Source organism: Oncorhynchus keta, chromosome 36 (assembly GCF_023373465.1).
Source record: "Oncorhynchus keta strain PuntledgeMale-10-30-2019 chromosome 36, Oket_V2, whole genome shotgun sequence".
In the NCBI taxonomy this organism is placed as follows: Eukaryota; Metazoa; Chordata; class Actinopteri; order Salmoniformes; family Salmonidae; genus Oncorhynchus; species Oncorhynchus keta.
In genome coordinates this window covers 9,648,231-9,670,758 of record NC_068456.1, presented here as the reverse complement: position 1 = coordinate 9,670,758, position 22,528 = coordinate 9,648,231, and positions in this window count along the sequence as shown.

The following is a 22,528-nucleotide window of genomic DNA, read 5'->3' as shown; positions in this document are numbered from 1 at the left end:
TCGAGGGATGAGGGAGAGGCAGGGAGAGAGGAAGGGATGAGGGATGAGGGAGACGCATGGAGAGAGAATTAGGGATGAGGGAGAAGCATGGAGAGAGGAAGGGATGGGGCAGAGGCTGGGAGAGAGGAAGGGATAAGGTAGAGGCAGGGAGAGAGGAAGGGATGAGGGAGAAGCAGGGAGAGAGGAAGGGATGAGGGAGAGGCAGGGAGAGAGGAAGGGATGAGGGAGAGAAAGGGATGAGGGAGAAGCATGGAGAGAGGAAGGGATAGGGGAGAGGCTGGGAGAGAGGAAGGGATGAGGTAGAGGCAGGGAGAGAGGAAGGCATGAGGGAGAGGCATGGAGAGAGGAAGGGATGAGGGAGAGGCAGGGCTAGAGGAAGGGATGAGGTAGAGGCATGGAGAGGAAGGGATGAGGGAGAGGTAGGGAGAAAGGAAGGGACGAGGGAGAGGCTGGGAGAGAGGAAGGGATGAGGGAGTGGCAGGGAGAGAGGAAGGGATGAGGGAGAGGCAGGGAGAGAGGAAGGGATGAGGGAGAGAAAGAAAGGTAGAGTAAGTGAAAGACAAAAGCAAAATATGAAGTATGAGAGCAGAGATAGAGGCACAGTATTATAGACAACAAAGAATGAGGAGATGAGACTAAGGAAATGAGCTTGAGAGATAGAAGAAGAAGAGCACGGTTCGAGAGAATAAGATATTATGCTTGGGTTGAGTTGGAAAATTCCAGCAAACTGGAGACATGGTTTGATATTTGGATTGCTTCTAGGTGGAGAATTGGTATTGAGCGAGTCTGTGAGACTGAGGTGAATGCGGGAAGAGAAGTTGCCAGGGTAGCGAAGTACCAGGCTGAGCTAATCCAACCCTGTCTAACCACAACCATCACACGTGCCAAACAGTGGGTGGGCACTCAGCGGTGGTAGTGAGGAGGGATGTAGTAGTAAAACTCCTGACACAGGGGTTAAGACCTCCGTGGCAGTTTAAGTCTGTTCTTAACCCCAGGCTTTCCTCCTGCTCAGACACACACACACCATCAGTCCAAGTCCAACAGCCACAATAAAAGAGGCAGACTGGTTGCTGAGTCAGGAGAATGATGGACCCAAACTGTGGCCAGTCACTGGGTGTGGCCCTCACAGTGGTATTGGGGAAACAATCAACAGACCGTCCTAACCAGCCTCTGGTACATTCCAGAGAGGAACCATCATCAACCCTGTATGAAGACTGGATTCAAACTCTGAGAAATAGAGTAGCACAGGCTGCTGATCAGTTCGCTCTAATCGCCTCATCTGGTGAATAAAGACAGATATAATGAGTATAGGACATTCTCTGCAGTATGGAGTTATGTACTTTGAATGTATTGTTATATGGCTAATGAATTCCCATGTCAATTCACTCCCACTCCCCCTCTCCGGCGCCCCACGTCGCCAGTTGTCTCATTGTTACGTGCACCTGCGCTTCATGAGACACACCTGGACTCCATCACCTTCCTGATTCCCTCCCCTATATCTGTCACTCCCTTTGGTTCTTTCCCCAGGCGTTATTGACTCTGTTTCTTGTGTGTGTGCTTTTCCTGTTTTGTACCATGTGCTATTTATTATTCCACTTGCACTCCCTGTACTCGCTTCCCGACTCCCAGCGGAGTATCAACGGGAGGACAATGGTACAAAGAAGATTTACCATGGAACACAACTCGATTCTAGACCTGTATAATCTCTGACCAGAGGGACGGGTGTTTCCCGACAGAGCTCCATCCAGTAGGACGAGTTCATCCCAGAACACCTCTGGATCAGGAGGGTAGAGTCGATGACAGAGCAAGTCTCACCCAGGAGCCATTCAGGGGAGTGTGACTGCAAATGAGAAGCAGGGCTGGTCTTTTCCTAATGAAAACATGACATCAGAGTCCTGTGTGTCACATGTGTGCGTTGGCTCTGAACTGACACGTCATAAATGATCTGGACGCACAGGGCTGCTGACCGTGGAGGGGGTCAGGAGGCTTAGAGACTGGGGAGGCTGGGAGCCTGGGACTGAGGCTGGGAGCAGTTGGAAGCGGCACAAATATAGTTCGATGTCCTACAGTGGCGTCTCTCCAAATGCTGTACCGATGAAAAAAAGTGTCCTCACACACCGGATAGATACCAGTGTCTCCATTGTTTGATTTGTGTTTCATTCAAATGTAAGTAGCTGAGTGTTATAGTTTAGCTGCAGGTACAGTTGTTTGGACAACTGATAATCTTTCATAGCAGGACGGTCTGTAGGTGACAGGGCTGGAGTGTGCTGAGACAGATAAAAGCATGTGGTGTGTGTGTGTGTGTGTGTGTGTGTGTGTGTGTGTGTGTGTGTGTGTGTGTGTGTGTGTGTGTGTGTGTGTGTGTGTGTGTGTGTGTGTGTGTGTGTGTCAGGGCCTGCTCTGGTCCCAGTGAGAGGCCAAGCCGGGGCAGTAGGGGCGCACAGTGAGTCTGGGAGGGATGTGGGGTGGATATTGGTTCCTCTGGAATCTTAATTCTTCCCCAACAACACAAATAGGACAGAAATCCTCATCCAGTCCTAGTGCATCAGACGGAAAGGAACGCTGCTCTTTCATGTGGCTGTGCTGGATAATCACTCTCTCTTTCTTTCTCTGACTTTCCCTCTTTCCAGGGCTCTCTCTCTCTCTCTCTCTCTCTCTCTCTCTCTCTCTCTCTCTCTCTCTCTCTCTCTCTCTCTCTCTCTCTCTATCTGTCTCACTCTATGTCGCTGTCTCTCTCTCTCTCTCTCTCTCACTCTATGTCGCTGTCTCGCTCTCTCTTTGTCTCTCTCTTTGTCTCTCTCTCTCTCTCGCTGTCTCTCTCTCTCGCTGTCTCTCACTCTCTCACTCTCGCTGTCTCTCTCTCTCTCTCTCTCTCTCTCTCTCTCTCTCTCTCTCTCTCTCTCTCTCTCTCTCTCTCTCTCTCTCTCTCTCTCTCTCTCTCTCTCTCTCTCTCTCTCTCTCTCTCTCTCTCTCTCTCTCTCTCTCCCAGTCTGTGAAATTGTAATTGCTTACAGCAGCATTTGTTTCACAGCAGGAAATTCAGAGTGGGGGGGAACTGAGCGAGAGAGAGGGATGGAAAGGCGATTGATTGATGCGGTCCACACCATATGGTTCAAGTAGAGAGTCATATAGGGATATTTCCACGGTGCATGAATGTGGAGAGCTGTTTGAGCACACACCTTCTCGTGGTCCATTTGCAGGCAGATCTGGCGTATTTGTTGTGTGCAGAGAGCGGAGAGGGGCCCCGCCAGCTCCAGTAGTGTGACGGTAGAGTATGTTTGTGTTGGCTGCATCTCATCTGTGCATGTGTGTGTGTGTGTGTGTGTGTGTGTGTGTGTGTGTGTGTGTGTGTGTGTGTGTGTGTGTGTGTGTGTGTGTGTGTGTGTGTGTGTGTGTGTGTGTGTGTGTGTGTGTGTGTGCATTTGGGCGTAGAGCCCTAGAAACTGTCTCTCCGTTTGACCCAGTCATTCATTGTCTCTCTCCATCTTTGTCTCAACTCTTCAAGGCTTCAGCCAGACCTGCTTTGGTCTGGTGTGGTTCAGTGTTTGTTTACCCAGGTCTGGGTTATGTAGTTCTATTGTCTGTAGTTTCCCGTGATCTCCATCGTTCCTGAACTCTGCTGTTTGAAGTGTTTCCCTCTGTATCCTCACAAGGGGACTGTTCTCCAGTACATTGCCCTAACCTCCGGTGGTAGCTATCCGATTTTTCTTTTTTGTTTTGACTTGTGTTGACTTGTTTACAGTCTGTGTGCTCTGATTTCACATATTCTATTGCGTATTTGTTTGTGTGGCCCTGTGCGTGAACTATTTTCCTCCTCCTTCCTAGCCCTATTGTTAGGAACGTGATGACTCTTGGTTGGCTCTTGGTTGACTCTTGGTTGACTCCACTGCAAGCGCTGTGTCCCGTTGCTCATTATTTTGGTGTGATATACTGCTGGGATCCAGCGCTTGTCTGTGTGAAATATACATTGGAGCTATATCAGAGCTTTTCCACAGTGCCCTATTGTAGTACGACTCTATGCGGGGCTATTGAAAATAGGAGTCTAGTTATACGTGTCAAATATAAACAGAGACTCTCATTCAGGGGGTCTCTCTCCTCGTCTCCACGACAACTAAATTTATAGTCCAAGTAATATAATTTAGCCGATTTTACGGGAAGCGGTGATTCAATTTCAAAGTGTTCCGTGAGATTTCCCATTAACGGTCTCATAAGTACTGAGATATTTATTAAGGCAAATTCCTGCTACTCTTAAAGAGCGACTGCCTCTAAAAACCAGCTTCTTGTTTTGAAAACATCTATTCTAGTGTCAAATTGACTACAAGTGTAAATAGGATACGTTTGGCCATAAAGTCTGACTCGTTTATTTTAAGAATGTGAAATGTCAGAATAATAGTAGAGAGAATGATTGATTGATTTCAGCTTTTATTTCTTTCATCACATTCCCAGTAGGTCAGAAGTTCACATACACTCAATTAGTATTTGCTAGCATTGCCTTTAAATTGTTTAACTTGGGTCAAATGTACCTTGACTTTGTTGTCCTTGACAAGCCATTTTGCCACAACTTTGGAAGATTATGCTTGTGGGTCATTGTCCATTCTTGAACTTTGGAAGTACCCATTTCCATTTGGAAGACCCATTTGCGACCGAGTTTCAACTTCCCAACGGATGTCTTGAAATTTTGCCTCAATATATCCACATAATGTTCCTCCCTCTTGATGCCATCTATTTTGTGAAGTGCACCAGTCCCTCCAGCAGCAAAGCACCCCCACAACATGATGCTGCCACTTGCAAGCCTCCCCCATTTCCCTCCAAATATAACAATGGTCATTATGGCTAAACAGTTCTATTTTTGTTTCATCAGACCAGAGGACATTTCTCCAAAAAGTAAGATCTTTGTCCCCATTTGCAGTTGCAAATCATAGTCTGTATTTTTATGGCGGTTTTGGAGCAGTGGCTTCTTCCTTGCTGAGTGGCCTTTCAAGTTATGTTGATATAGGACTCGTTTTACTGTGGATATAGATACTTTTGTACCTGTTTCCTCCAGCATTGTCACAGGGTCCTTTGCTGTTGTTCTGGGATTGATTTTCACTTTTCGCACCAAAGTACGTTAATCTCTAAGAGACAGAACGCGTCTCCTTCCGGAACGGTATGATGGCTGCGTGGTCCCATGGTGTTTATACTTGCGTACTATCGTTTGTACAGAAGAACGTGGTACCTTCAGGCGTTTGGAAATTGCTCCCAAGGATGAACCAGACTTGTGGAGGTCTACAGTTTTTTTTTCTGAGGTCTTGGCTGATTTCTTTTGATTTTCCCATGATGTCAAGCAAAGAGGCACTGACTTTGAAGGTAGGCCTTGAAATACATCCACAGGTACACCTCAAATGATGTCAATTAGCCTATCAGAAGCTTCTAAAGCCATGACATCATTTTCTGAAATTTTCCAAGCTGGTTAAAGGCACAGTCAACTTAGTGTCTGTAAACTTCTCACCCACTGGAATTGTGATATGGTAAATTATAAATTAAATAATCTGTCTATAAACAACTGTTGGAAAAATGACTCATGCACTAAGTAGATGTTCTCACCGACTTGCCAAAACTATAGTTTGTGAACAAGAAATTTGTGGAGTGGTTGAAAAACGAGTTTTAATGACTCCAACCTAAGTGTATGTAAACTTCCGACTTCAACTGTATATAGTAGAATTTATTACATTCAATTTGCTCTTTTAAACCTACCCTTTGGGAAGACTTAGATAGCGACAGTGAATATATTAAGTTATTAAGAGATCTCTCAATAATCATTCTCACAATGGCAAATTGGTAGTAGTCAGTGACAAATATCGAACCTGGGGATGATTAAAACCTTTGATGAGCTGTAGTTAGATAGAACTCTTCTGTAGGAGGTGCAGCCCAGACTATAGTTTATTTTTCATATAGTGGGTGTAAGGTTGATGATCTGACGTTGTTTCAACATATGGGACAATATTTTTAAATGTCAATGACTTAAAAATGCCCTCCAGTGATTGTTGAACCTTTACTGTTGAAAAGCAGTATAAATACAGTAAAATACACGCAATATTTTTTTATTATATTTTTCTTTTGCAAAAAAGTGTTTTTTTTTTTAGACACAACTGCAAATGTCAAAGAGTCAGGCATTCAAGAAGTTGGTCTGAATGGGATCTGCTTGCTTGATGAACAAAAGAGGAAAGGCCCACCTCCTTACTTGTGCCATGTCATGACTTACCTGGACCACCTATTGAGATGTGCCTTTTGTTAAGTAAATCAGGTGTTAAATGAGGTGAAAAGTGCCACATTAAAAACCGGAAAACCAACTATAAATTGAAGAAATTCATATATTAATGTTGAAAGCATTTAACAAGACAAGTAAAAGATTTAAAACCTGAAAATATTGACCCATGTACTTTTTGTAACTTACTTATGGTTCCTAACTAGCCCCGGACATATCCAATGTCAAACTCATTTTGCTACGGTTGCACTCCAGCCGGCTGAAGCTAATTGGCGAAAGAAGTTGACGAGCTAGCCCGGGCGACTTCAAGACACAAGACCTGGTTAGACTGTTTCAAGGGTTAGTGACTGTAACTGTGTACTGTTTTGGCAGAGTGAACAGCTCGTTTGGCTTCAGTCATGGTCGCTGCATTTCTTAATAATGACCCCCTTTAAGCCCTTCAATATCACAGTGTCATATCCATAAACACAAACATATTGTAGGAAAGGCTCAGGACCTAACTAGTAAATTATAACAGTAAATGCAGAGAAAGTACTAGCGCGTACATGTGGGGAGGAGCTCACGTGTATCTGATTTTGTTAATGTTATTATTTTTCATCTGACTTTGTGAATGGGATCATGTGAAAGCAAAATATCAGAGCGAACAGACTCTCTGAGTTGAACTGTGTACGCTGTGCTAACTTTAGATGCAGTAAGATACAAAACCGTGGAGAAGGGTACTGAGAGGGGTGGTGGGACAGAGACAGCATATATGGGCTGGGTGGGGGGGGCTATGAGCCTAATTATCCCATAAATGTGTATTTTTTTCTCCTTCTTTGCTCCCCCTCTTCTTCAGCGAACATTCTACGTTTTTAATACGATTGTTTTTACTATTCTGCAGTGTGTAAATCATAGAGCCAGGCCTGTCAGCTGAACTGTGGGAGCATTACATCTACTGAGGATAGGGAGGCTGGGAGGAACAAGTCCTGACACAGGGTATATGCTCCTGCAGACCAATAACACTGCTGAGCCCACACACAGTCCGATGAGTAGCTAACCTGTGTGTGTGTGTGTCTGTTTGTGTGTGTGTGTGTCTGTTTGTGTCTGTGCATGTGTCTTTGACCCAACCCACCACTTAAACAGCCACATATCACAATTCACATCACGAATGCAACTAAAAATACGGCCCCATGAGCTGTAATATTCCAATCCCATCCCTAAAACCAACGTCTTCCAAATAAACACCAGTTACCCCTTCTCTGTACCCCTCTCACCCTTGGTGTCGGTTGTGTGCAACTCAAATGCTCAAATAAACTTTTGAGGGAGTGTTGCGCTCACGCCGGTTGATGTTGGAGGAGTTATTACGTGTCCTGGCAGAGGGAGAGGCGGAAACAGCCTGGACTGACTGGGCTGACCTGGGCCAGAGTGTTTATAGAGGCCAGATCACACTGCCTCGCTGTGCTACACCTCTCTCTGTCTCGCTCTCTCCCTCTCTCTCTCTTTAACTGTGAGTCTCTCTTTCTGTTTCTCTCACTCTCCCCCTCTCTCTCTCCCCCTCCCCTCCCCCGCTCTCTCTCACCTTTCTCACCCCTCTCCTCCATCCAGACCGTTCACACATACGCCCTGCCTCACCTCACCCAGCCAGGACACACCACAGTGAAAAACCCACAGCTCCAAATGCTCGCTGGCAGCCGTACTCGGGTCTTTACAAGCAGTATGCTGTGCTCTACAGAGCTGAGGAGAAAAATAATCACATACTCTGAGTACTACAGGGAAATGGGGAGAAAGGAGTCAGGAAAATAACCAGTGAACAGTGGTGACCAAGCGGTACATCAGGAGGGGAGCTCTGTTCACCCTCAGTCCTCTTTGACAGAACTGCCCGAAAGTTACGTTGTCTGCGTCACAGTGAAGTTACTGATGAGCCATAGGAGTAAAGCTGCTATGGATTTGAGTTAATTCCAGTGCTTCTGGAGCCCACATCCTTGAAAATTCTGACTTAATGGGGTGCAGCTCATCCATGTACTCTATGTAACCACACCTCCAGTAGAGCTGTAATGGAGCACAGACTGTCTGTGGTGTGTTACCATACCTCTAAAGGAGCCAAAATGAGGTACAACTTAGGGGCTATACTGTATAACCACACCTCCAATTGTCGTAATGGGGGAGCTCTGCAGCTGAACTGTAATTGGGCAGGCTTGAGAATAATCATAACTGGGGACAGCACTGATCTGTACTCCTTAAATCCTGCACTGTAAATCCCAAGCTGCTAAAAAGTACTGCTTTGAAGGGGAGGTATGAGTGTGTGTGTGTGTGTGTGTGTGTGTGTGTGTGTGTGTGTGTGTGTGTGTGTGTGTGTGTGTGTGTGTGTGTGTGTGTGTGTGTGTGTGTGTGTGTGTGTGGTTATGTGTGTGTGTTATCAGCATGTGTGAGTCATCAGTGGCCCTGCCTCCAGACTATTTAAACCTCCAGTCCAGAGAAAGACCACCATTTAACAAGATCTCTACCAGGCAGAACATCTCTGCCTGATGTACCACCCTAAGCACATTACCGCCTAGCTCAAACCCAGTGGCAGTCAGTGTGAACACAGAGAATTCCATAGGATACCGTTTAACCCAAGCGTGAAATCTAATATGGTATGGAATTTTAAACACAAAACCACTGTGGACTTCTATAGGGATTTGGGACAGAAAGTTCTTGCGTTAAACCGTTTGTTTGAAGAATCAAACTGGTGATGTCGCTGGTTTAGAGCTTGAAAGGAGAAGCGGGGAGCGAGCAGAGGTGGTGTTTACGGTGCAGTAGAGGGAGACCCCCTTGCTGTTTGTGGCTAGAAATAAAAAAAACTAAAAGGCAGCAACAAAAATCTCATTTGGCTTTAATTACAAGTTCATAGCAGTGAGGAAGGAGTTTTTACTGCCTCGTAGAGGTGGTTCTCTCCCCCCTCTCTCTCTTTCCTCTCCCTACTCCCTCCTTCCCTCACTCCTGTCTGTCCTGTTTTCTTTCTCTCCCGCCACCTCCCTCCTGGATTTGTCTGTCTTTTAAACAAATGAAAGAACATACACTCAGGCACAGGAGATTAAAGGTCCCACCGTCCAGCAAGAATAGGAGCAAGACAAGCTTCATTCCATTAGTCATCAGGCTGTTGAACAGTAGGACAGATGCAGGCCCGATGCATAGTCAGACGGTAGGCCGCAGAGGCTTTGAATAGGCGAACATGTAAATGTGACCGGCCGGTTTGTTTCGGTCTTATGTAGCAAAATTTATGTCGCAAAATTTTAAATGGTGTTTTTTACGTTGTGTAAAAGTACAGACTCAGAGCTATGAAATGGTATATCGTACACTACAGTTGAGGAACAATGGGAAAGTAATTCTGCTTTGAAAGTTGGTAAATTTGTAATCTCACTTTTGATAAAATGGCCCTTGAACGTTTCGTTAAACCTACTGGAGAACCCTTCTTTGTCTACACCCATTCAGCATCGTTCACACCCTCTAACGCCTTAGCCCCACCTGTCTCTTTAACCTCTTACCTCCACCCGACACGCAGGCGTCCCATCTAGACATCTGGAAATGCAAACGCGCTACGCTAAATGCTAATAGCACTCGTTAAAACTCAAACGTTCATTAAAATACACATGCAGGGTACTGAATTAAAGCTACACTCGTTATGAATCCAGCCAACAAGTCAGATTTTTAGCATGAGAAGCTATTATCTGAGAGCATGCAATTCCTAAAGACCTGCAGGGGACGTAAACAAAATAATTAGCATAGTCGGCGCTACACAAAATGCAGAAATAAAATATAAAACATTCATTACCTTTGAACATCTTCTTTGTTTGCACTCCTAGATGTCCCATAGACATCAATATTGGGTCTTTTCTTCGATTAAATCGGTCCATATATAGCCTAGATATCGATCTATGAAGACTGTGTGATCAAGGAAAAAAACAGCGTTTTATAACGCAACGTAATTTTTTTAAATTAAAAAAGTTGACGATAAACTTTCACAAAACACTTCAAAATACTTTTGTAATGCAACTTTAGGTATTAGTTAACGTTAATAATCGATCAGATTGATCACGAGGCGATGTATATTCTATAGCTGTACGTCTTGAAATAATGTCCGGGTAAATCTCAACCAAAATATCCGGTCGGAGACTGGAAGAAATGGGCTGTCTCTTGTCCGTTTGACCAAGAAACAAATCCTAGGCAAATGACAAGACTGTTGACATCGTGTGGAAGCTGTAGGTATTGCAACCTCGGCTCCAGGTAATATGGTTTCTATTCAACAATACATTCAAGTGGCGCATTGATATATTTTCCAGTTTTCAGTGATCAGATTTTCCTGCGCTTTTCGATGAAACGCACGTTCTGTTATAGTCACAGCCGTGATTTAACCAGTTTTAGAAACGTCTGAGTGTTTTCTATCCACACATACTAATCATATACATATACTATATTCCTGGCATGAGTAGCAGGGCGCTGAAATGTTGCGCGATTTTTAACAGAATGTTCGAAAAAGTAGGGGGTAGGAAGGATCAACAGGATTCACGTGAGGCCATGTACTAAACAACCAAAGACTCAAGACTAAAGGCGGGTTTATACTGTCGCAGTGAAATCATGAACATTCTCAGACATAAAACTTGTCGTTGTCGTTATGAAAAAGAATAACTACAAAAACTACAGGCTGCATGACATCAGTAGCCTGGTAGTCCAAAATAGCATAACTAGTGTATTTTAACACCAATAAACCCACCTGTTTAAAAATAAATTCAGTATATGTCCATCTAGCAAACTAGACAACTGAAAGCAACTTTCTAGCAATGTTTTGGTTCGTTACAAGCTTGTTAGCTAGCTAATGTTAAGTTAGCTGGCAAGCCAGTTACATTTACATTTACATTTAAGTCATTTAGCAGATGCTCTTATCCAGAGCGACTTACAAATTTGTGCATTCACCTTATGACATCCAGTGGAACAGCCACTTTACAATAGTGCATCTAAATCTTTTAAGGGGGGTGAGAAGGATTACTTTATCCTATCCTAGGTATTCCTTAAAGAGGTGGGGTTTCAGGTGTCTCCGGAAGGTGGTGATTGACTCCGCTGTCCTGGCGTCGTGAGGGAGTTTGTTCCACCATTGGGGAGCCAGAGCAGCGAACAGTTTTGACTGGGCTGAGCGGGAACTGTACTTCCTCAGTGGTAGGGAGGCGAGCAGGCCAGAGGTGGATGAACGCAGTGCCCTTGTTTGGGTGTAGGGCCTGATCAGAGCCTGGAGGTACTGAGGTGCCGTTCCCCTCACAGCTCCGTAGGCAAGCACCATGGTCTTGTAGCGGATGCGAGCTTCAACTGGAAGCCAGTGGAGAGAGCGGAGGAGTGGGGTGACATGAGAGAACTTGGGAAGGTTGAACACCAGACGGGCTGCGGCGTTCTGGATGAGTTGTAGGGGTTTAATGGCACAGGCAGGGAGCCCAGCCAACAGCGAGTTGCAGTAATCCAGACGGGAGATGACAGTTCAAATAATGAGCATATCATATACAGTACAGTAGCTGACAGCATCTTCACTTTAGTCCACTTGTCTTCATTATTACAGGAAAATAAACTCACTACAAGATCATTAAGTTACAAGTTAATGGCGAGACAATTACAGAAAATAGCTTATCGTTGTGAGTGTGCCGGAATAAATCTGGGCATTCTACTGGACAATTTTATAACTTTGACACGGTCTTGTTGGCCTAACGTTATCCTAATTTGATTTTGGTGCATTTCATGTACTTCACATTAATGTCTCTGGTAAACACATAATATATCAAATAAAATAAAATCAATGTTTTTTTGTAACATTCACAGGATACAGAAGGTGTAGTGAAATGGTTACTTGCATAGTGGAGTATTTTATGTAGACATGTAGCTCGCTAGCTAAACAATGAACCATAATCGCAACTCATAACGTTACTACCCTACATGAATCTGCAGGTAGCTAACAAACCAGGTTCCATGTTAGCTAGCTAGCTAACATTAGGCTATAACTAGCAATGCAAATGGATGTGAGATATGAATAATATTACTACACAGATAATACATGTAATGTTAGCTAGTGAGCCAGCCAGCTAACGATAGCTAGCTAGCTAGCTAACAGTACGCTTTAACTTGAAATTAAAACAACTTTCTGACAAAATGAAAACGTATTATATCTGAAAATGTAGCAAGCTAGACTATCTTACCCATATAGATGAATGGACGCTTCCCTCTCTCTGTCACGGATGCCATGGTTGCCCTTAGGTTGAAGATGTAATCTGGAGACAGGTGTTTAATACAACAGCCTTCTGTGTGTTCTCTTTTTGACTCCCTCTGCATATTTGCAATCAAAAGCCAGAATCTCCTTAGCTATCTTACTCTAATTCCACCGGGAATTCCCCTGATTTCAAAAACTCGGTCCTCTGCATGTCCAGCACATCCATTATATCAGCCAATCATGGCTAGCAGGAAGGTTCTTGTATTTTTCTGTGGCTAAACCAACTAGGCTCGTAATTTAGCAATGCTATTCATATTTACAGATGGCATACAAGTTTGTTACTAAGGCACATGAAAGTTCACATGTTCCAGAAGGCATTTCTGCCTCTCCTGTGAAGTAGTAACATGCGACATATGCCTAGTTTCCTGAAACGAGTCACAGATATGTGACTTGTGTACTAACCTTCCAGTTTAACATGCTGAATGTAATATATTGTGTTGTGTTTGTGTATTTGTATGTTGACAATAAAGTATGTAAAATGTCATTATTGTATGCTGCCCATAAAACATACACTAACGATACAGCCCTACAGATCCAACCAGCCCTCATAGTGGGAGGAGAGGGCTGGACCTGGGGCCTCTGCAAGGCAGGCTTCACATCTGTCTGGTGGAGGGTTGGAGGTGTACGTGTGTGTGTGTGTGTGTGTGTGTGTGTGTGTGTGTGTGTGTGTGTGTGTGTGTGTGTGTGTGTGTGTGTGTGTGTGTGTGTGTGTGTGTGTGTGTGTGTGTGTGTGTGTGTGTGTGTGTGTGTGTGTGTGTGTGTGTGTGTGTGTGGGGTTAGCCAGATGTGGCCTGGTGTTGACGGAGCCGGTGTCTCCGGTCTGCTTGATCTCTACTGTGCACCCCCCCCCCAATCGCCTCCTTCCCCCCTACCCCCCTAGAATAATCAGCCAACAAGCTCCATGTTGCCCTTTATTACCCCCACCCTTCCCCATCTAATACAAATATATCCCTCCCTCTATAATCTGTGCTCTGATATACTCACTTGAACCCCTGATTTTTCGACATATTGACCCCCTTCTCTTACACCACAATCACCCTAAGCCAGTAGCTAGTACACATTCCAGTCATAACTCTTGCATTTGCCTAATCACCCTTATCCTCATACTCTCTGATAGCTCCACCTGGTAAGTTTCTCTGATGCGTAAATCACAAAGTGTGGGCTCTGGATCAGTACCCATGGCATTACAGAGGGTCTTATAGCTCCTAGGTATGAGAAAGAGAGCGAGAGAGAGAGACGGAGAGAGAGACAGAGATATGTTTATTTATTTCCCCTTTTGGATTTGAGCTATTTGCACATAGTTACAACACTGTATGCAGTCATAATATGACATTTGAATGATTTTTTATTTTCTTATTTAACTAGGCAAGTCAGTTATGAACAAATTCGTATTTACAATGACGGCCTAGGAACAGTGGGTTAACTGCCTTGTTCAGAGGCAGAAATGTCTCTATTCCTTTGGAACTTTTGTGAGTGGAATGTTTTACTGTTCATTTTTTGTTTATTTTACTTTTGTTTGTTATCTATTTCACTTGCTTTGGCAATGTAAACATATGCCCTTTGAATTTAATTTAATTGACAGAGAGAAACAGAGAGAGACAGAGAGAGAGAGGCATCTTCCCCAATATCTGGAACCAAGGACTGATCACCCCTATCTACAAAAGTGAAGACAAATTTGACCCTAATAATTACCTTGGAATCTGGGTCAACAGCAATCCCCTGCAGTATCACCAACAGCAGACTCCAACATTTCCTCAGTGAAATGTTTCCCATGCCAATAAAGCCCCTTTGAATGGAATTGAATGTGTGAGAGATAGACAGCGAGACAGAGAGAGACAGAGAGAGACAGAGAGAGAGAAATAAAGAGAGAGCGACAGAGAGAGAATGAGAGAGAGCGAGAGAGAGGTGGCCTGGTCTCTTCTCTCAGGCTCATTAAGGAACTGAGCCTCCTAAAGCTCCAGCAGCAGGGGTTAGCAGGGCTCTCTCCTGGAAACCACTACCAGCTGGGGCCCTCCGTCCGGAAATTCACCCCGCCACAGGGGCCCCGAGCCCTGGGTACACCAGCCAGGAGATCGGGGTCAGGACATAGGGGGGATGGATCATGGAACTAAGGCAGCTGGGGGAGTTGGGCAAGTTAAATCCTGAGGTTGTTGGTTTAAAAGTATTAGCTGAGGTCTAAAAGAGAGTGAAAGCTGTTAGTTATAAATAGACAGATGATGCTAAAACAACCTTGGAATAACCTTATAATTAAAATCTCATATGGACCATGTTCTCAATTGCGAAATTAGAGGGCAGGTATTGAGGTTACGCATAGTCCTACTGCCCTATAGGAGGCATGATGGACAGAGGAGGCCATGACATAAAAAAAGGACAATCTGTTCAGAAAATAAGGCTGAGAGGGGCCACGTCCAGCCCCTGACCCAGACGGACACTCTATCTTCCTCCCTCTCCATCCCTCTCTCCCTCCTTCTCTCCATCTCCATCTCCCTCTGCCTGAGACCTACAGGCTGGGCCGTAGAATCAACTGACCCCTGTCCGCCACGAGAACACAGACTCCTCTCCGTCTGGAATGTGGATGGGGGGGCACAGGTCAACATCAGCCAGGTTGACTGACCCTTGTGGGAGAAGTGGTCAGGGTCAGGGTCCTGGTTTGCAGGTCCCTCCGCACTGCAGGGCCCAGCCACAGGTGGATAGACATTATAGAGTGTTTCTAAAGCTGTAAAGTAGAGCAGCGTTTGATAATGTCTTGAGCTTTAAATGGCTGTAATTGCAGTCTCTAAGAGCCGGGGCCCAGCAGGACTGCGAGCTGAGCGCAGAGCACCACACACGCACACCAGGCGAACAACGATGCACGCACGCACACACGCACTGGGCGGCATTGGTCAAGTGGACATCTGGAGGTCAGGTTTCAGTGAAACTAGAGAGCGGAGAGAGAGAGAGAGAGAGAGAGAGAGAGAGAGAGAGAGAGAGAGAGAGAGAGAGAGAGAGAGCAGAGAGAGAGAGAGAGGGCAGAGAGAGACTGAGGTGTTATTTGTCACAGGCTGGAGTGTGCACCTCCTACGGTCCCACATAACATTACCATCAGGTAGTGACCGTTGAAAGCAGCAATCTAAGCATTACATCATGAAGCGAACCTCAACGCCTGATGAGAGTCATTGGTAAACTTGGCAGTCACGTTGAAATGACAGGGGTTAGAAAGACCACAAAAGAGGAGCAGAGAAACCTCAGTTGACTTCAACAGATGGTGCTGTTGATGCGGGAGGGGACATGATGACTGGGAGGGTGAAGATGAGAGGATGTGTGTGTGTGTTTGGTTTTACTATCCTTGTGGGGACCAGAACATTTGGACATGTGTGGACATTTTGCCAGGTCCCCACAAGGAAAAATACTATTTGAGGTTTAGGGGTTAAGTTAAGGGTTAGAATTAGGGTTAGGATCAGGGTTATGGGTTAGGGGTTAAGGTTAGGGTTAGAATTAGGGTTAGGATCAGGGTTATGGGTTGGGGTTAAGGTTAGGGTTAGAATTAGGGTTAGGGTCAGGGTTATGGGTTTGGTGTTAAGGTTAGGGTTAGAATTAGGGTTAGGGTTAGGGCTATGAGTTTGGGGTTAAGGTTAGGGTTAGAATTAGGGTTAGGGTCAGGGTTATGGGTTTGGGGTTGAGGTTACGGTTAGGGTTAGAGATTGAGTTAGGGTTAGGGTTAGGGTCAGGGTTATGGGTTTGGGGTTAAGGTTAGGGTTAGAATTAGGGTTAGGGTCAGGGTTATGGGTTTGGGGTTAAGGCTAAGGTTAGGGTTAGAATTAGGGTTTTGGGGTTAAGGTTAGGGTTAGAATTAGGGTTATGGGTTTGGGGTTAAGGTTAGGGTTAGAATTGGGGTTAGGATCAGGGTTATGGGTTTGGGGTTAAGGTTAAGGTTAGGGTTAGAATTAGGGTTAGGATCAGGGTTATGGATCAGGGTTATGGGTTCGGGGTTAAGGTTAGGGTTAGAATTAGGATTAGGGTCAGGGTTTGCTGTTAAGGTTAGGGTTAGAATTAGGGTTAGGATCAGGGTTATGGGTTTGGGGTTAAGGTTAAGGTTAGGGTTAGAATTAGGGTTAGGGTCAGGGTTTGGGGTTAAGGTTCGGGTTAGAATTAGGGTTAGGATTGGGGTTATGGGTTTGGCGTTAAGGTTAGGGTTAGAATTAGGGTTAGGATCAGGGTTATGGGTTTGGGGTTAAGGTTCGAGTTAGAGTTAGGGTCAGGGTTTTGGGTTTGGGGTTATGGTTAAGGTTAGGGTTAGAATTAGGGTTAGGGTCAGGGTTTTGGGTTTGGGGTTAAGGTTAGGGTTAGAATTAGGGTTAGGGTCAGGGTTATGAGTTTGGGGTTAAGGTTAGGGTTAGAATTAGGGTTAGGATCAGGGTTATGGGTTTGGGGTTAAGGTTAGGGTTAGAATTAGGGTCAGGGTTATGGGTTTGGTGTTAAGGTTAGGGTTAGAATTAGGGTTAGGATCAGGGTTATGGGTTTGGGGTTAAGGTTAGGGTTAGAATTAAAATTAGGGTTAGGATCAGGGTTATGGGTTTGGGGTTAAGGTTAGGGGTTAAGGGCTAGGGAAAATAGGATTTTGAATGGGAATCAAACGTTTGGTCACCACAAGGATAGTAAAACAAATGTGTGTGTGTGTGTGTGTGTGTGTGTGTGTGTGTGTGTGTGTGTGTGTGTGTGTGTGTGTGTGTGTGTGTGTGTGTGTGTGTGTGTGTGTGTGTGTGTGTTTGGATGTGTGTGTTTGTGTGTGAAAAGTTGAAGCTTTTGAGGGAAAATATCAAATGACAGTAAATTCTTCACTACCGTATATTATATTAACACTTTAATATTTTTTCCCATTGTATTAAGGATAAACCAGACTCTTATCATATTCTTTGGCCTAGGAGTTTACTACTCCACCTAGTTCAACAGAAGCAGGGTTTTCATGGAATCCTTTTAACCAAATATCCTTCCTACAGGTCAAAGACATGACGTCTAAGCCGGGTTTGAACCTACAGTCCTGAGGAATGGAAAGTCTATGAGCTACTTCACATATCCTCTACACACATTCTTTCTCTTTCCCCTCGGGCTAAGCTGAGCTGGTGGAGGATGTTAGCATCAGCAAGCCGGCACCAGAGTTTGTAGTCAGAGCATTAGTCATTTGGGTTCGGGACTCAGAGTAACCCCAGGTCTGACGTCCCATTCACCTCCATGCTAGCCGTGTGGAGTTTAAACATTAGCTGGTTGACCTGGGAGCAGAATGAAAGCAGCCGGACAGATTAGTGGCGTGGAATCAGGCATTAGCAGGGTCACCTCTGGTACGGAGGGAGATACGCCCCCTCAGGCAGCCGTTACGCCTCTTTGCTTAACCTCCAAATGCACGTACTGTAATCTAATCACAACGTGTTGTCTTTATAGAGCCCTGCTCCGAGCACAGCTGCAGACCTGTCCTCTCTACCACTCCCTCCCTCTCCCTTCCTCTCCCATATTATATATATATATATATACCACAGATAAAAGGGTAAACCCAGATAGTTTACTGGGGGTATAAATCTGAAGCACCCGGTTGGAACTTCCACTCACCACCAAATATGGTGATGAGAGGAAGTCCAGTGGCGGGATGAAACTGGACCGACATCCTGCTAATCTTCTCATTGCAAGGGTGAATTCTGATCCCCCACTGCACGTGCTTTTGGAGCCCCCCAAAAAAACGAATCACATTTATGACTTAAGTAAACGATATTAATAAACGTTTATCACCTCAGAGTTATTGCACACTGCACTTCTCAGAGTAGGTGTTCCCTAACGGAAATATACGCAAACACATGCTAAAACGAACCAATAGGATCTTGCTAACTTGTGCTTAGCCCTGCTCACCTCCGTGCTTGTTCTGCACACTGTGCTGATTTGCTACCATTGTAAACAACGCTGATGAATTATCTTGGGTTAGTCATCAGTATCTTTGTCTATACCGCTCTCCTGTTACATTTCCATATCCATATTATTCTCCCTCTCTCTTTGTCTCTCCAACCTGCCCCCCTTCACAACCACGGCAGATGTCCACTCTCCCTTCCTCCATACCTCTTCTGGGAGTACACTGCGGTGATGGAGGAACGAGCCTGGCGTTTGAGTGTTAACAGGCTTTAACAGGATTTGACTTTATTATGGAAAGTATGGGTGGTACAAATGCTAAGCTACGGTATAGAATAAACCACTATCAAAAAAAGATACTCGCATGATAATCATAATGATCGATCAGAACGTCCGACATGCTCAATGTCCTCCAACGTCATCTGCAATGCGTCAGCTTAGCTGTTTCACAATGTGCACCATTGACCTACTGAGCCTCACGATCGACTTGCACATCTTCCCGGACAAGGGCGCCTGCCAAGAGCAAAATTATAGTAATCGTGCTAGAATTAACGATAATATTTACTTCGTTGGCACACTAGTTTGAAACAGCCCAGCTTGACAAAGCAACAAATCCCTTTCACCTCTCAGCGTATTTCACAGGCTCTCTCTCTCGTCAGCTCCCTCTCTTCTCAGATCCCAGACACATGATTCCAGTTGTTGCTCGGGTGTGGAAACTATTTTTTCAATTGCTGTGAGAAGTAACTACAATTTAAGTGGACAGCTATTACGGCAACAAGCAACTACATTATTCTATTAGGAGTAAACCCACTTTTCCAAGGCCTGAGTCCACTTTGCTGAGTTGATTATAATCTTATCGCAGGGCCATTTTCATTACTCGGATCACTCTTTCTCTGTGGCTTTGATTATTTACCTTTTGCAGCATCATGTGTACAACCAGGAGGGATTAGTCAGTCACAGGGTTGTTTGAAACAGACAGATAAGTACATTGATAACCATCAGCTTGAGTTGATTGTCTCTCGTCCTAGGGGACAGCAGGGTACAAACTGAGGATAAAGGATGCTCTACTTTCCACTCTGACCATCAATAGTTGGACTCAGACCAACGTCTCAGAGAGTGAAAGGGGGAGAGAGCGAGAGGGATTGGATTTAGGAGAGCAGAGGTGTTAGTGGGAGCAGAACGAGAACTTGTCAGGTTCTACAGTGTGGTCAGCACCTTCTGTGGTAGCACAAGGCTGTAAAACCTCTGTTATGGCTGTGGGCTATGAATTTCTGTGAGCTGGATAACAGCACATACACTTTGTACTAAAACTCTTCATCCTCAGTCACTGTTGTGAAAATACTGTATTTCATCATCACTGTCATAATCATCGTGGCACTTTACAATGACATCACCATCGTATTGACTTGACCGAAGGAGGGAAACAAGTTGAAACAAGCATGTGATCACGCTCTCCGCAGCCGATGTGAGTGAGACTTTTAGATGGGTCAAAATTCGCAAGGCCGCGGGGCCAGACGGATTACCAGGACGTGTACTGCGAGCATGCGCTGACCAACTAGCAAGTGTCTTCACTGACATTTTCAACCTCTCCCTGTCTGAGTCTGTAATACCAACATGTTTTAAGCAGACCACCATAGTGCCTGTGCCCAAGAACACTAGAGTAACCTGCCTAAATGACTACTGACCCGTAGCACTCACATCTGTAGCCATGAAGTGCTGGTCATGGCTCACATCAACACCATCATCCCAGAAACCCTACACCCACTCCAATTTGCATACCGCCCCAACAGATCCACAGTCTCTAATGCACTCCACACTGCCCCTTCCCACCTGGACAAAAGGAACACCTATGTGAGAATGCTGTTCATTGACTACAGCTCAGCGTTCAACACCATAGTGCCCTCAAATATCATCAATAAGCTAAGGACCCTGAGACTAAACACCTCCCTCTGCAACTGGATCCTGGACTTCCTGACGGGCCGCCCCCAGGTGGTAAGGGTAGGTAACAACACATCCGCCACGCTGATCCTCAACACAGGGGCCCTTCAGTGGTGAAGACCTCTATACCAGGCGGTGTCAGAGGAAGGCCCTGAAAATGTGTCAAACTCCAGCCACCCATGTCATACACTGCTCTCTCTGCTACCAGGTCCAAGAGTCTTCTAAACAGCTTCTACCCACAAGCCATAAGACTCCTGAACATCTAGTCAAGTGGCTACCCAGACTATTCACATTGCCCCCCTCCCCTCTCCACACCACTGCCACTCTCTGTTGTCATCTATGCATAGTCACTGTAATTAACTCTACCTACATGTACATACTACCTCAACTAACCTGTGCCCCAGCACATTGACTCTGTACCGGCACCCCCCTGAATATATTGTTATTTTTTACTGCTGCTCTTTAATCACTTGTTACTTTTATCTCTTATTCTTATCCATATTTTTTTTTAAACTGCACTGTTGGTTAGGGGCTCGTAAGTAAGCATTTCACTGTCAGGTCTACACCTGTTGTATTCGGCACATGTGACTAATACAATTGGATTTGATTTGAAAATGAATGAATGACTGCTGAGTGAAGAATGTCCTCTTAACTCTGTCCTGTTTACCTTGATTGCTCTTTGCGTCGCCGGGAAGGAAGTAGACGCGGGCTTTGTAGCCGAGGTGAGGTTAAAACAGCAAACCAGGGGTCACAGGGTCAAAAAGTCAAGAAGCACCAGCGACGGACAGGAGCCTGCTTTGTTTGTCCAAACGTGAGGTCCCCATGGCAACAAGTGCGCCCTCTGATCTCTGTGTGCACCAGGGTGGTGTGAGGGAATGCAACATGCTGCTGGGCTGACCACTGTGCACACCACATGCCCAGCCACCACATGGTTCAGGCCGCGGAGAGACAAGATTCACCTTGACAGTCTCTGGAACGTAGACATAGGGTGAAATGAGAACCAGAAGCAGTAAGCAGGCAGAGAGAGCCAGCAGCACATCTCAACCAGATGAGGAGAGCAAAAACAAGGCCTTTGTTTCAGATGACTTAGAGAGGCCAGTGGTAACTGAGCTATTGCTGATGCTCCTTTCCTAATGGCTCAGAGCCAGAGCAGGATGAGGTGAGTCATCTTGACCAGAACAGTCCTCATCTTTGTCCCTGCCTGTCAGTTCTTCAAGTTAAGAGGAGAGGAGACCTGCTCAGTACTGTTAGATGTAGTAATGGAGGATGGGGAAGAGGGGGCGCTGTGCTGTCTGTTTATAAGACTTGGACAGACTGAGAAGAATCTATTCAGTAACCTTATGATTAAAGGCCTCATGTGCCTTGGCTTGTAGGCTCTTCTATAAGCCTGGCGGATGTTCAATTTAAACGAGTTAGGACCACCTATAACCGGGAAGAGAGTTTCTTACCAGGGAAGTTACTGTTGCATGTCTCCAAGTGGAGGAGGGGATTCCAATCAGTTTGGTGCTGATGAGCAAGAGTTGGCTCAAGAGGTATATCAGTTTGAAGCGACTAATGTCACAAGGCGCACTGCCCGGAGGACGAGAATGTAATGATTGGTGATTTGCATCTGTACCTCAGACTGAAGACAACAGCAGTGAACGTATCTGTTTGACTTATAGACACACACTGGGGCTGTTTAAGTCAATGATATCGGTAGAGCCACGGCCTTTCCATGTAAACACACTAAGACCTGATTTATAGGGTTAAGTTCAAGAAAAGCCAGCTGGTCATCTTCCCCATCAATGTGATTTATACAGCACTATACATTAAATCCAAGCTTAAATAAAACGTGAACATAATTTACGGCCATTCCATTTATTGGACATTATTTTCTATTCAATCCGACCTAATAGAGTAAAGCCTCCTTGTTTAGGCTGTGTTTTGAGTTGTAACCAGGCTACCATTCACAGTCTGATTCAGTGTTGTACTGTGTGTGGTGCTTGGGCATGCTGACAGTCCAAAGAGCTGTTGGCTGCTCTGCAGTAACGGAAGGAGCCCAGGCCAGTCGTGAATCCCTAATCAGAGCACGTCCAGAGGGATTCAGCCTGGCTTGTTGCTCCTCACTCACCTAACATGCCCCCATGTCTTTAAACACACACATTCAGTATAGTTCGACCTGCTGGGCCTGCTGACTCCCTCTGGCCTGCTGACTCCCTCTGGCCTGCTGACTCCCT